This window comes from Delphinus delphis, chromosome 10 (genome assembly GCF_949987515.2).
Source record: "Delphinus delphis chromosome 10, mDelDel1.2, whole genome shotgun sequence".
NCBI lineage: Eukaryota > Metazoa > Chordata > Mammalia > Artiodactyla > Delphinidae > Delphinus > Delphinus delphis.
Genome location: NC_082692.2, coordinates 49,378,654 through 49,393,576, shown reverse-complemented (window position 1 = coordinate 49,393,576; position 14,923 = coordinate 49,378,654). Strand labels below are relative to the sequence as shown.

Sequence of the window (14,923 nt, the reverse complement as noted above, 5' to 3'; positions counted from 1 at the left end):
TATACGCAGAATTCCTGAAGTTGCTAGCTTTAAAATTTCTGTCCAGAATTTTGACTTGAAGAAGGGGTCTATTTAGAGAAAATTTATATTATACCAAAGAAAGACCAAAGAGTTCTAATTCTCAGATAACCAATACAAATTTAATCTGTGCTACATATGTAAAATAGAATATATGAGAATTCATTGTGTAAGTGCAACAATAATATATAAAAGTAAATATTATTATGAGAAGATATTTTAAAATATAACCAGTGACAATTACTCTTTAAGTGTTAAAGAGACAAAAATAGAGAAACAGTTCAGGCAGGTAAAGTTAGCATAGAGTTCTGAGCACATATAATTGCAGGATAGAAAGTAAATAAAAGATAGGAAAATTGATATACACCAAAATGTGGTCAATATTTACATCTATTAAAGGATAAGAGAAACAGTACCAATGATAATTCTTATGAGAACATCTATTTCTTTTATTGTAAGTTACATTTCTCATAATAAATTAAAAAAAAACATATTTTACTATTCAGGTTGTTGTTTTAAGTATGGGAATGAATTGAACTGTGAAATGGTCAACTTTTATAACCAGAGTCCTCAAAGACAATAAATGCAATTAATTTGATTGCTTTTTCTAGTGGTTTACAGAAATCAGAGAAAATTACTTTCATAAAAATAGAGATAAAATAAAATGAGAGAAGGTACTTAACCACATGGAATTTTCTCTACCACTGTGGTGACTTTTACTCAAATGAGTTATGGCCATATTTAAGACATTTCTTGGCAAAGGAATATTTTTTAACCAGTAGAATCCAGCATCCTCTGGTGTTGGTTTCTGATTTCAACAGAGGAAAGTAAAGATGCCCAAAGTGCAGACTACACCACAGTGACAGAACTCCTTCTTAATGCCTAAAGTCCTCCAGTTTAGGCAAACAGAAGAATGACACACTAATACACCCACCACTAGCTGAGAAGCACTGTTTGGAGTACAGTCTGCTTTCCATGTCCAAGGCTGCCGAACTCTCAGACACGGAGGCCGACTGTACCACCCCATTTCCATTTCATACAAGGGATTTGAGCATCTGTGGATTCTAGTATCTGAGGGAGGCCCTGGAACCAATCCTGGCAGGTAACAAGGGACAACTGTACTACATTATTCTACATTGTTGACTGTCTACTCACCTCAGAGCTGGCTGTGCTATGTGCAAAGACAGGTTTCCTTTTATTTACTTAGATTCCACTAGTCATTAATTTCAATCAGTACTAAGGTGTCTGGCAAGGCCAGTTAGTGTCATATGTTAGCAGTTTGAGAATGACAGACAGACACACCTCTAATCTTGGCCACCAGTTCCTATTGAGGACACACTCTACCATCTTGTGTGAGCACAGAGATAACGACAAAAAGATGCATGTTTTGCATTTGCTTCCTCATGATGAGAAGACTGAAAATGGGGTGACCCGATGTGATCTATCTACTTTGAGCTACTTATCATACCCTGGCTGGTCAAATAAAGATAAGACTTGTTTATGCATGGAAGAAAATGAAAATTAGGTCTGTAGCTGACACATTACTTCTAGTGACCAAGCAATATCCTCATGTCTTATCCCTACCTAATCTTACAGATTCTTTTTCATAAAAGACACAGAGGGATTGGGAAAATTCAGAAAAATGATCACTGACATTTCAAATTTGTTCATTATATAAACTTCAATTTCAGTGAGTGGTCTTCCTGTGGGCTAGAATACATCTTATATATTCTGTTATAAAATGACTCCATTATTATTTAGCATTTAATATTTAATTATATAACATTTGTTTTAACGGAGTAATGATAGGTGGTAGATAATCTCTCTCCATTCAAGATCATTTGTGTACTTCTGACAATACTTTACTAAATAAACTAGTTATAATTCCCGAAATCCTCTACATGGAATAATGTTACAGGTCGAGATCTTCTTAACTTTGGTTTATATTCTGCAGTTTTGATTCGAACCACTTATCTATGATTTGAACCAGTATTAAAGTTCTGGTTAAATATATTTCTCAAATACTATGTTATGCAGAGAGTGGAACTATTTTTAAACTGCATTGGGATATAGAGTATTAGGGAATAGTAATGTGTTCCACTAATATATAAACCACTAAGACATTCTGTAATTATAAGAATTAGAGATGAGGATATTATAGAGTAGAGCTAGATGACAGAACGTAAAAAGGGTGAACGCACAAAAGCTGAAAGCGATGGATGCTGCTAGTCCCTTCCTGCTGCTATAACAAATTACCATAGGCTGGGTGGCTTATAAACAACAGAATTTTATATTTCTCACAGTTTCGAAGGCTGGAGGTTCAAGATCTGAGGCCAGCATGGTTGGGTGAGGACCCTCTCCCAGGTCCCAGATTATCCTGTCTCCTCACAGGGCAAAGGGGCAAAGGGTGTTCTGTGGGGTCTTTATAAGAGCACTAATCCCATTCACCAGGGCTCCACCCTCATGATCTAAGCATCTCCCTAAGGCTCCCCGCATCTTAACACGGTCACACTGGGCATTAGGATTTTAACATATGAATTTGGTGGGGGTAGGGGACACAAACATTCAGATCACAGCAGGTGTTTAATTCCAAAATGGTCTGCATGGTTGGTTAGGCCAGACATTAAGATTATGTACTTCATTATGAAATTAAGATCAACCCCCCAATTCAGGGAGAGATCCAGGTTCTGTAGTACCTAAAACTACAGACTGGGGGCAGGAGGATTCATTAAAAAAAGAATAAAATTTATAAAATTGGTTACAAAAATGAATATTCATTTAGAATGAAGAAATGTTGCAACAAATCAGCAATTTTAAAAAGCTGATAATTTTTTTAAAAAACATAAGCATTGGAAGTGTTGAAATAACAATGTTAACTCCCTGACACATTTCAAAAATAATTCTCCTTTGTTTTTGGTCTGCATACTCTTTCTCTCATCATATGACAGTAATTTCATAATATTTTCCGTAGAGAGAATAAAAAAGTAATTCTGTCTGTCCTCTAGTGGCTGATAGAGAGGAATAGATATTATTTTTTTTTTAGGAATAGATTTTATTTTTATTTTATTTTATGTTTTATTTTTTATTGGAGTATAGTTGATTTACAATGTTGTATTAGTTTCACGTGTACAGCAAAGTGAATGAGTTATACATATTTTTAATCGATAGTTTAGAATATTTTTTTTCTTCAGCCTCACAACTCATTAATGGTAATGGCTTATAAATGGTTGGGATGACAAATTTGGGGACAAAAAATTGGGAAGACTTTTGCATAGACTTATCTTTTGGCTTCAGATCTTGCAAATAAATCTTTTTCTCCTCCTTCCCATATACTTGCAGTGTTAGGGGCCAGAGACAACACACCTAACACACTAGGATCTCGTGGCCGTGTATGACTGCCACAATGCCCAGAAGATCACACAGTGGGCAGTTTGAGATTCTTGGAAACCATTCTTACCACAGGACAGCTAGTGTTAACACAAACATGCATGTATCCAGACTAAGTTCATCTCTACCAGCGTCCCCTCAGTGGAATTCCAAAATACCACCACCACTTGGGAAAAGTGAGGATGGGGCAGCTGACATGGAAAAGGACAGGGTCTTAACCAGCTGTTATCAAAATATCTTTTGCAAATTTTCCAAGCCCATATGACCATGTGAACACACTTCTAGGCAATAGAAGAATGTGGCTTTTGTGGGGCTAAAGCTTATGTGTCCAATTTGGATGGTCATTGGACTTTTTAAGAAGAATACAGAATGAAGATATAAGATTAGATATAGGACTATTGAAAAGGGTGGAGAAGAGGAGGGACCCTAGAGCTTAAATTTCATCAGCTTCTAAGCAAACCTGCTGCCATCTCTTCTCCACCAGCCTCCCCAGCCTCCCCTGTACCCCTCCCCATACCAATCAGGGATTTCCACTTTCAGATGTGAATCCTTTGTGGTCATTTGCACCCATGCTTTCCCACATGCTGTTTTTTCCGCCCATAGCCTGCTTTCAGCCTGCATCCCCTGGTGCCCTTTTCCGGATGCCTGCTGTGCTTCCGGGCATCTCCACGTGTTGCCCCAAATCACAGCAGCGACGTTTCATAACACATTATGTCTTGAATGTTCAACTTTAACTTAGCAGCCATTTTTCACAGATCAACTGTGCTTTGGTGACTTAACATCTGGATACATCTGTTTTTGATCTTCATGGCTCTGTCTCATCCAGGCAACCAAGTCCTGTTTATGCTTCCTTCGCTGTGCCTCTCACATCTGTCTTTTTCCATTCACTCCCTTGCCTCTGCTCTTGTCTGGGAGCACTTCACTTCACATATGGATCAATGTTCCTGTCTCCAAATTGTGTTTCCTGTTCCCAGGCTCCAAGTATTGATACTGTAATCTGTCCTGCACACAACCTTAAGCTTTATCTTCCTAAAACAAAACTTAATTTTCACACTTTATCCAAATGTTAAAAAAAAAAAGAAAGAAAATCATGAAATGCTAAAGAGTATCTTCCTTCAACTGATATTCAAGGGCTCTGGACCTTTTTATTTATTTATTTATTTTTTAGAGCTCAGCTTTTTATTGAACGTGTTACTAAAGAGGTTTAGTCAAAAAGACCAAAGCCCATGCCACCATCAGACTCTTCAGATTCTTGTTTCTTTGCTTCTACTTTCTTATTCTCAGCTGGGGCACCAGTGGCAGAGGGGGCAGGACCTCCTGCTGGGCAGGTCCACCAGCTCCCACATTGCAGATGAGGATCCTGATGTTGACACTGGCCAAAGCCTTTGCAAACAAGCTTGGCCAGAAAGGTTCAACATTTATACTGGCTGCTTTAATGGGGGCATTGATTTTATCCTCAGTGCCCATCACCTCATCATGGTGGAGGATGAGGGCTGAGTAGATGCAGGCGAGCTCCAAGACGGAGGCCATGGTGTAGGCGAGGGCTAGGTGGGGGCTGCTGGACTCAGTGCTAGTCGCGGGATGAAGCGAGGGCCTCACCCCAAGGACCAAGCACCTTAGCGGCAGCTGAGGAAAGCTGGACCATCTTCACACAGTCTCCGTGATCATTAGCATATAAAAAAAATCTTATTTCCAAATGTTCATAAATTTTCCTCTCTTCTGTCTGCAAGTGATTCTCATTTTTTTTTTCAAATTTAGAATAATGCAATGCCTTTGCTAAAAAAAGGAAATGATTGCTTTTTGATGCACATCTGAGTACCTATGACTCAATAAAGGACGTCATTTCCAGACTGCCAGTTTCTACGGTTTGCTGGTTTTCCACCAAAAAATCCAACACAACCAGGCACTTATGAGAGCTCCATTGAGTGATATCATCTCAAAGGGCAGAAGCGTATTTGCATATTTCACATTTACAAAGATATGAGTCATACAGATCTTCTTTAAGCAGGGAGACTGCTCCGTGGTGATGGCTCCCATAGAAATGACCTGGGATTGTCCTGCACAGCATTCATCAGGCATGTCCTCATTTTATTCTATTAGGAGAGAAGAGAGAGCAATGCCAGGCTGATCGATGTGCTGGTGAGTCTTATGGCTGTATTTTAGCATGAACTATATTACGGGAGTTAGGCAAACGTAAGAGAATTTACCACTCACAGGGTAATGGCTCACTGCAGTGTAAGGGTGTCCCAAACACGGCCTGCTCTTGCTCTACTTGCTCCCCAGTGCTTCATTGAGAGTCTTTTTCCTGTTTTGCCTTACTTTTGAAAGCATAGATTCTCTTGCCTTACTGATCTCTTTATACCCTTATCATTTTCCCCTGAGTTATTTGGCACAATGGCAGCAGTGCGACGCCGAGGCTGATTTAACATCATCCCCCAAGTATGCAGCCCTGAGCTCAGAGTCGAATATTTTAAGACTGAAACATGTAACACATCTGTCAGGCAATGATACAAATACAGTCCCCTGTCAGAATGAATGAATGAGGTAATCCAGAGTATGGATAAATTGCAGGGAGATGGAAGATGCTAGAAACTGCGTTTTGCCAAAAAGCATTTCTGAGTAATTAAGTTATTTGAGGGAGAATGATATTCCTTTGTTTGGGGTTCGAACTCATTTTGTTTTAACCAAGAGACCCTGGTGGTAATTCTTAAAGAATGAAAGTGAGGTGAGAAACAGATTCAGCTATACACACATAATGGAAAAAGTGTGTGGTCCTTTTCTGGGCTATCTCATGAGAAGGATATATTTTTTTCTGTAATATTTTGTAAAATTTGCTTAACCAGGTAGTTCCTCTTTACATGATTACAGTCCCATTTTTGTATGTATTTATTACAAAAACCAGACATGAGGATAAACCCAGAAACCACTAAAAATGCTTCAACATTGATAGAAATGGACCTCATCATAAAACCTGAAAAAATTCTCAACAAACAGAAAATAATATCCCCAAGTTGGTTGTTTATACTGAAGGTATATAAGCTCCTTCCCACAGGGGAAGGGTGTGAAAGGATAGATATGTCAGATACGTGATTAGAAACAAGAGGACAAGTAAGTCAGGCAGAGAAAGACAAACACCATATGACATCGCTTACATGTGCAATCTAAAAAAATGGTACAAGTGAACTTAATTACAAAACAGAAGTAGAGTCACAGATGTAGAAAACAAACTTATGGTTACCGGGGAAAAGGCAGGGTGGATAAATTGGTAGATTGTGACTGACATCGACACAGTACAATATATAAAATAGATAACTAACAAGGACCTACTGTATAGCAAAGGGAACTCTAGTCAATACTCTGTAATGACCTATATGAGAAAAGAATCTAAAAAAGAGTGGATATATGTATATGTATAGCTGAATCACTTTGCTGTACACCTGAAACTAACACAACAGTGTGAATCAACTATACTCCAGTAAAAATGAATTTAAAAAAGAAAGAAATGAGAGGACGGAGTGCAGCCTGTACAGGGAAGGTTAAGTGAAAGGAAGGAGGAGACCAGGAGGACTACGTCCCTGGTTCCTCATTGATCATTCAACTGGGAAGGAAGTTCCCAACTTTACACACCATTGGCCCAGTTATTTACAACTTGGGATGTGCCATTTGAAGCAGCCATTCAGTTCTGTGAATGGTCCACGCACACTCAATTCTCTTCATCTGGAAACAGAGGTGAAAATCTCACACTGAAGATCTAAGATAACAATGACCTGGCAGTGCCATGTGAGTAGAAGTTATCACTAATCTCATTTAACCCTGCACGCATCTAGAATCCTAGTGTCCTGATACCATCTTCAATAATATCTCAATGTGACTCTTACATACAACTAGAACTATATTTACAAGTATGTGAGTTATTAGATCTTTATTAGAATAGGACTGTACATCACAGTCTAGTATCTTCTCGAGACTATACTGCATTGTTCATTATTTTTCAGCTGCAACTTCGAAGAGGAGAGAAATGATGTCAATGTTCAAACAGGCCACTTATCCTTTTTTGCGCCATCTCACCTAATAGTGGTGTTTGAAAGTTTGGCAAAGTGGAATCTACTGCCTCCAGATCAGTGCTCTTGTTCTATGTGGGATACCCTCCTCCTGGCTCCCACTGGTAGGAGAAAACCTACATATCCTAACTCAAATTCCACCTCCTCTGAGAAACCTGTATCACAGGCAGATTTATCTCCTCCCTGCTTAAGGCTCTATCTAGGGGCACTTTTCCTCCTGCCTCTGCTGGTGATAAATATTCTATGCAGTATTTCATCCTTTAGTAGCTATCCCTGACTTGGCACACTGGAGAGTTGAGGACAGGGCGTGGGGCCCTGACCCTCAACACTTATGTATACACGGTAAGTCCCCTACATACGAACCTTCAATTTGTGACCTTTCAAAGAGGCAAATGTGCAGCTGGTTCCAGCAAGGAACCAGAACCTGTGCCATCAACGTCAGGCGTGAGTGAAAGTGCAGCTTGCCCTCCGTCTCCTATTGCTGACGATTCTTCAGCTCTGCCATCTCCCACCTCCTCTCCCTCCTCCAGTCAGTAACTCTTCTTGCCTGTTCACTCAGTGCCAGGCCCTGTATGCCAGCTGTTGTACTGTACTACTGTGCTTTTCAAGGTACTATACTGTAAGATTAAAAATGTTTTATTTTTTGTTTGTTTTTTATGTATTATTTATGTGAACTTAAACAGCTGATTGTATTAGTTGGGTACCTAGGCTAACTTTCTTGGACTTACGAACCAATTGGACTTAATGCGCTCTCTGAACAGAACTCGTTCGTATGTAGGAGACTTACTGTACTGAGGACCAGTCTTTCAGTTGGTACTTAATCATTTGCTAGATGTTGAATTTTACCATAAAAATCTTGTCAATAGTGATTGTTCTTGGTAGATCCAGGGATAATCCAGAAACTTAAACCCCAATTATATTCTTAGTTTTATGAGATAAATGTATGCTGTGCTATATGGTTGTGAAAACATGGCATCTTGAGGAGAGGCTGTGCCTGCCTTTCTACTGATGGGGGCCTGTGTGAAGAACAGAAAAAAGGAGATATGGAAAATAGATCCCCTCCTTTCTTCTCCTTCTGCAGCTCTCTGCCAAACACCTGCTAGCCTGCTGCTTATAGATAGAGTTATAGCAGCTGGGCTAAGCCAAGAGAAGTTATGGAAATATATTTACTCATCACTGGCCAAGAATACGCTCATCTTTTCAAACATAGGACAGTCACACATGTCTGTCAAAACTGTGAGGGAAGTGAACTCCATATTCTAGATCTCACTATGTATGTATCAACTAAATTTTGCCTGTTACAAAAATACAGAGATAGAGAGAGCTCATAAGATCTTTGTAAATATCAATATATGTAAATAAAGGTCTATTCCATTATAAACTGAACTTGTGTATACTTGAATTAAAAATTCATTTGCCTATCAACATTGAGACATCATTTTTAAATTTTGATTTTAATAAAGATATTGAAATAATTGTTACAATGTATTTTTCCAACTAGTTTGGTAAATAACTTCTTTCTTCATATCACATCCTCTGATGGCTATGGGACATGAACATAACTTTCTTTCTGCTTCATATCAGATTTGCGTGTGTGTTTAAAACAATAAAAACTCCATTCAGTGGCTATTTGTGAGTGATGATGGAAAAGATCCATTCTTTGCTGGAAAAGAAATATATTTGTCACAAATAGCCACCAACTTCAGTGGAGAAAATTATTTGCACACTGAACAGGGAAACTGCCAAAGCGAAGAACAGAGCATCTGCTGTGGACAAGGGTATAATTATCTTGCTCATCCAAACACTGTTGGGCGTAAAAGTTTTACTCTCTCTATGGCAAGATGCTCTGCTCAGACTTTTTTTTCTGCTTAGACTTTTAACACAACATTATTAGCAAATAATAACTAGTTTGGTAGTCCTGTCAATAACAACAGTCCATTTTTTGGACCATTTCCTGAAAAAATGGAAAGCAGACTCTAAATCTGATGAAATTAGCCATTTAGGTGCCAAAATGATCAAAAGTATCAGTCCTGTCCAATCGTAAACCTTTCATATACCTGCATACATCGTTTGACATAGAATTGTAAATTTTTCAAAAAGAGGAAACATTTTATCTTTCTGGTTCTAGATTATAATTTACTGTACATTTCTATGAACTATTTTCTGATTCTTAATGTTTTCTTTCCCAGCTTGGTGAGGCCAACATTACTTTTATGCCACTCTACCTTTATTTAGAAAGAAACGTGAGTGGACCATTCTGGTAGACCAGATGGATAAAAGAAGTTTGTTTATAATGAACAGATACCAATGATCATAGTTAGCGGTGCTTTTCTGAATCTGCTGTTGCCAATTCTAACTTTTCTCTTGGGATTTCAACTTGAGATGGGCAAGAGACTTGAGTATGCTCATAAAACCATTGGAACAAGGGGGTTAGACTTCCTTTTCCAATTGCTTACATGTAATTGTTGTCTTTTTTAAAAAAGAAGAAAGAGAGGATAGGAATCATGAGGCCATTTCCAATCAATGCCTTTAATAGGCAGGCCTGTTGAAATAACGTCATGCCACTGTTTTTCCCCAAAACTTCCAACCTCTATCAGCAACAGCTGACAAGTTCCAGTTAATTTGAAATTGTGTGTTCTCTCCTGTGAAGAGCAGACCACACACACAGTATTGGAAAACACCCAGTAATATCATGATTTCCCAAACAGAGGGCTCATCATGTTCCTTCTTCTGTGCATAAAATAATAATGTGTCCTTTTTCATTTAGAATAGAAAACTTTCCCATCCATTTAAATTTTATTCTTTAGTAGCAGGGGGAAGAGGAAATAAAATATTGAAGTCTATAAAAAAAAAGTAGAAGTGACAATTTCCTCCAAGGTTGGTGATTCCAGACACTGGCACAAATTCATCCAACTGGGTGTCTCAAGAACATATTCCCACATGAGGATCCAAAAAGGAAAGTGTCACAGAACTGACAGATGGGCTTCCCTTGCCTAGATCAGTCTAAGGGAGCTTTTAGGCAATTTGCATACTAGCTGTCAATGACAAGGTGTGTGTCAAGGACTTGAGAGTGGCCAAGAGAAGCCTCATGGAAGACATGGCTTCATGACTGATGTGTGTGCATGCTGATAGGCAAAATTTATTAGGAGGCTGCCAGTTTAATGGAAGCACTTTTTTTTTTCCTTTCTGAGTTACTGGCTGCAGCAGTTCACTATAGGGTCAAGACCAGAATAATCTTCATCCCAAATAAAAGACACACTGAAGTCTCGTTCTTTCTTTTGGTAAATCACACCCAAAGTTGTGTTCTCATGCCTTCACTTTTTATATTACATATGCATTGGAAATATTTTTTCTAGTCTTATGGTTGAATATTTAAATGTTGAAATATTGACAGCTGCCTGGTTTATCGAATCTCACTATCTGAAATAAAGAAACAGTGGCTAACAAATTGGAAAAACTACAAGAAGTAAATAAATTTGTAGAAACATACAAGCTGCTAAGACTGAATCAAGAAGAAACAGACAATTTGAATAGACCAATCACTAGTAGTGAAATTGAATTTGAAATTGAATCCAAGCAAACAAAGGTCCAGTACTGGATGGATTCACAAGGGAATTCTACCAAACATATAAAGAAGAACTAATACCCACCCTTCTCAAACTGCTTTTAAAAAATTGAAGATGACAGAACACTCCCAAATTCATTCTACAAGGCCACCATTACCATGATACCAAACCCAGACAAAGACTACAAAAAAACAAAATTACAGGCCAATATCTTTAATTTTGTATAGATGCAAAAATCCTCAACAAAATATTAGCAAATCAAATTCAACAACATATAAAAAGGATCATACACCATGATCAAGTTGGAATTATTCCAGGAATGCAAGGATGGTTCAATATTCTCAGATCAATCCATGGGATACAACACATTAACAAAAGGAAGGATAAAAATCACATGATCATCTCAATAGATCCAGAAAAAGCATTGGACAAAATTCAACATCCATTCATGATTTAAAAAAACTCTCATCATACTGAATATAGAGAGAACTTATCTCAGTAAAACAAAAGCCATTTATGAAAAAACCCACAGCTAATATCATACTCCATGGTGAAAAGCTGAAATTCTTTCCTCTAAATTCAGGAAAAAGACAAGGATGACCACTCTTGCCACTTTTACTTAACATAGTATTGGAAGTCCTAGCCACAGCAATCAGACAGGAAAAATAAATAAAAGGCATCCAACTTAAAAGGGAAAAAGTAAAACTGTCACTATCTATAGATGACATGACGCATTATATAGAAAACCCTAAAGTCTCCACCAAAAAAAACTATTAGAACAAATAAATGAATTTAGCAAAGTTTCAGGATAAAAGATGAAGTATACAGAAATCTTTTGCTTTTCTATACACCAATAATGAATTATCAGAAAGAGAATGTTTTTAAAATCACATCAAAAAGAATAAAATACCTGGGAATGAACTTAACTAAGGAGGTGAAAGACCTATATTCTGAAAACTATAAAACACTGATGAAGGAAATTGAAGATGATACAAAGAAATGGAGAGATGTCCCATGGTCTTGGCCTGGAAGAATTAATATTGATAAAATGTCCATGCTACCCAAAGCAATCTATAGATTTAATGCAATCACTATCAAAATACCCATGAATTTTTTTCACAGAACTAGAACAAATATCTCCTAAAATTCATGTGTAACCACAAAAGACTCTGAATTGCCAAGCAATCTTGAGAAAAAAGCAAAAAGCTGGTGTTATCACCCACCCAAACTTCAGACTATACCACAAAGCTACAGTAATCAAAACAGTATAGTACTGGCACAAAAATAGACAAATCAATGGAACTGAACAGAGAGCCCATAATTAAACCCACACAGCTACAATAATTAGTCTTTTTTTTTTTCTCATGGTACGTGGGCCTCTCACTGTTGTGGCCTCTCCCGTTGTGGAGCACAGGCTCCAGACACACAGGCTCAGCAGCCATGGCTCACAGGCCCAGCTGCTCTGCGGCATGTGGGATCTTCCCAGACTGGGGCACGAACCCGTGTCCCCTGAATCAGCAGGCGGACTCTCAACCACTGCGCCACCAGGGAAGCCCTACAATAATTAATCTTTGACAAAGGAAGCAAGAATATACAATGGGGAAAAGACAGTCTCTTCAATAAGTGGTGTTGGGAAAACTGGACAACTACATATAAAACAATGAGATAAGAACATATCCTCACATTATATATAAAATAAACTCAAAATGGATTAAAAACCTAAGTGTTAAGACCCGAAATCATAAAACTCCTAGAAGAGAATATAGGCAGAACACTCTTTGCCATAAATTGTAGCAATATTTTCTTGAATCATCCTCCTATGGCAAAAGAAATAAAAGCAAAAATAAGCAAATGGGACTTAACTTAAAAGCTTTTTCACAGCTAAAAAAAAAAAAAATCAACAAAACAAAAAGACAAACTACTGAATGGGAGGAAAATATTTTCAAATGATATGTCCAACAAGGGGTTAATATCCACAATATATAAACAGTTCATACAACTCAATATCAAAAAAATGAACAATCCAATCAAAAATGGGCAGAAGATGTATTGAATAGACATTTTTCCAAAGATATATACGTGGCTAACAGGTATGTGAAAAGATGTGCAACATTGCTAATTATTAGAGAAATGCAAATCAAAACCACAATGAGATATCACCTCACACCTGTCAAAAATGGCCATCATCAAAAAGTCTACAAATAACAAATGCTGTTGAGGATGTGGAGAAAAGGGAACCCTCATATGCTGTTGGTGGAAATGTAAATTGGTGCAGCCACTATGGAAAACAGTATGGAGATTCCTCAAAAAACTAAAAATAGAATTACCATATGATTGATCCAGCAATTCCACCCCTGGGTATATATCTGGAAGAAAATGAAAACACTAATTTGAAAAGATACATGCACCCCGATGTTCACAGCAGCATTATTCACAATAGCCAAGATTTGGAAGCAACCCACGTGCCCATCAACAGATGAATGGGTAAAAGAGATGTGGTACATATATACGATGGAATATTACCCAGCCATAAAAATTAATGAAATTATGCCATTTGCAGCAATGTGGATGGACGTAGAGAATATTATACTCAGTGAAAGGAGTCAGAGAAAGACAAATACTGTATATCATTTATATGTGTAATCTAAAAAAATAAAACAATTGGATGTATATAGCAAAACAGAAACAGACACATGGATATAGAGAACAAACTAGTGGTTACCAGAGGGGCGAAGGAAGGGAGGAGGGGCAAGATACAGGTATGGGATTAAGAGATACAGATTATTATATATAAAATAGATAGGCAGCAAGGATATATTGCATAGCACAGGGAAATACAGCCATTATCTGGTAATAACTTTTAATGGAGTATAATCTATAAAAATACTGAACCACTATGCTAGACACCTGGAACTAATATAATACTGTAAATCAACTATACTTCAATTAAAAAAAGAAACAGTAGCTGCCAAAGCCAATGTGAATATTCCTGTTGTCTATCATATTCTGGACAGTTTCATCCTAGTCCTACAGTCTACTGTAGGATTGTTTCAGTGAAGCAATGCAAGAAATTAATTAGAGAAGCATCAGTTCTATGTGTTAAAATATTGTGTTCTCACAACTTGCTCTTTTGACTTTGACCACATAAATTATCTGCCACCATGGTCAGAAGGCACATGGGTAGCTCCAAATGAACACATCTTCCATAATTTACACTCTATTATAACGCCGCCTCATATTATGCTGGTCTGGCCCATAATATTTTTCTTTCACCAATGGTTAACCGTAAGTTTGACACAAGTCGTTTTGATAACCACTTATACATTGGGATTTATTCTCTTGAGATGCATTGTCTTGTAACACGGCCACCATCCTGTAAGGAAATTATCCCAACAGCATAATTTCTTGAAATGGGTTTTTACAGATAAGCTTTAAAGACAATAATGTGTAGTCATTGAAAGGAAGACTATGTTAAGAGTTAAGGCTAAAGCATGTGCCATTTCAGTCACAGAATATTCTGCAGGAGAGAGAGGCTCCATGGAGAGTCCCTGGAGGCCAAGACAGCATATGGAGAAAGAGGCCATGGAAAGGAGAACTGAGGTGCCCCAACTGAGGGTTCTCCACAGAGCTCCTGATAAACGGATCTGTGTAAGTGACCCTAGGTGGCACCACATGGAGCAGAAAGCCTACCAGGTCAATGCAGAGAATCACAACCTTATTCAAAAAAATCAACAATTTAATAAGCAATATATCATACTTGTTTTTAGCCACTTTGTTATCTATTGCTAATTTTTATGCAGAAACAGATAACTGAAATAACCACTTAAAAATGCAACTTTTTTCCGAGATCCTGATGGACAGCTAACTAACTTGCTGGGTGACATTTAATCT

General features: G+C 37.7%; 1 protein-coding gene and 1 pseudogene across 3 annotated transcripts in view; both read right to left on the bottom strand.

Moving 5' to 3' along the window:
• RBMS3 (RNA binding motif single stranded interacting protein 3) overlaps positions 1–14,923 on the bottom strand; it is a 714,611-nt gene that overhangs the window by 568,626 nt on the left and 131,062 nt on the right. The window lies entirely within an intron of this gene.
• On the bottom strand, positions 4,105–4,935 carry LOC132431605 (large ribosomal subunit protein P1-like; annotated as a pseudogene).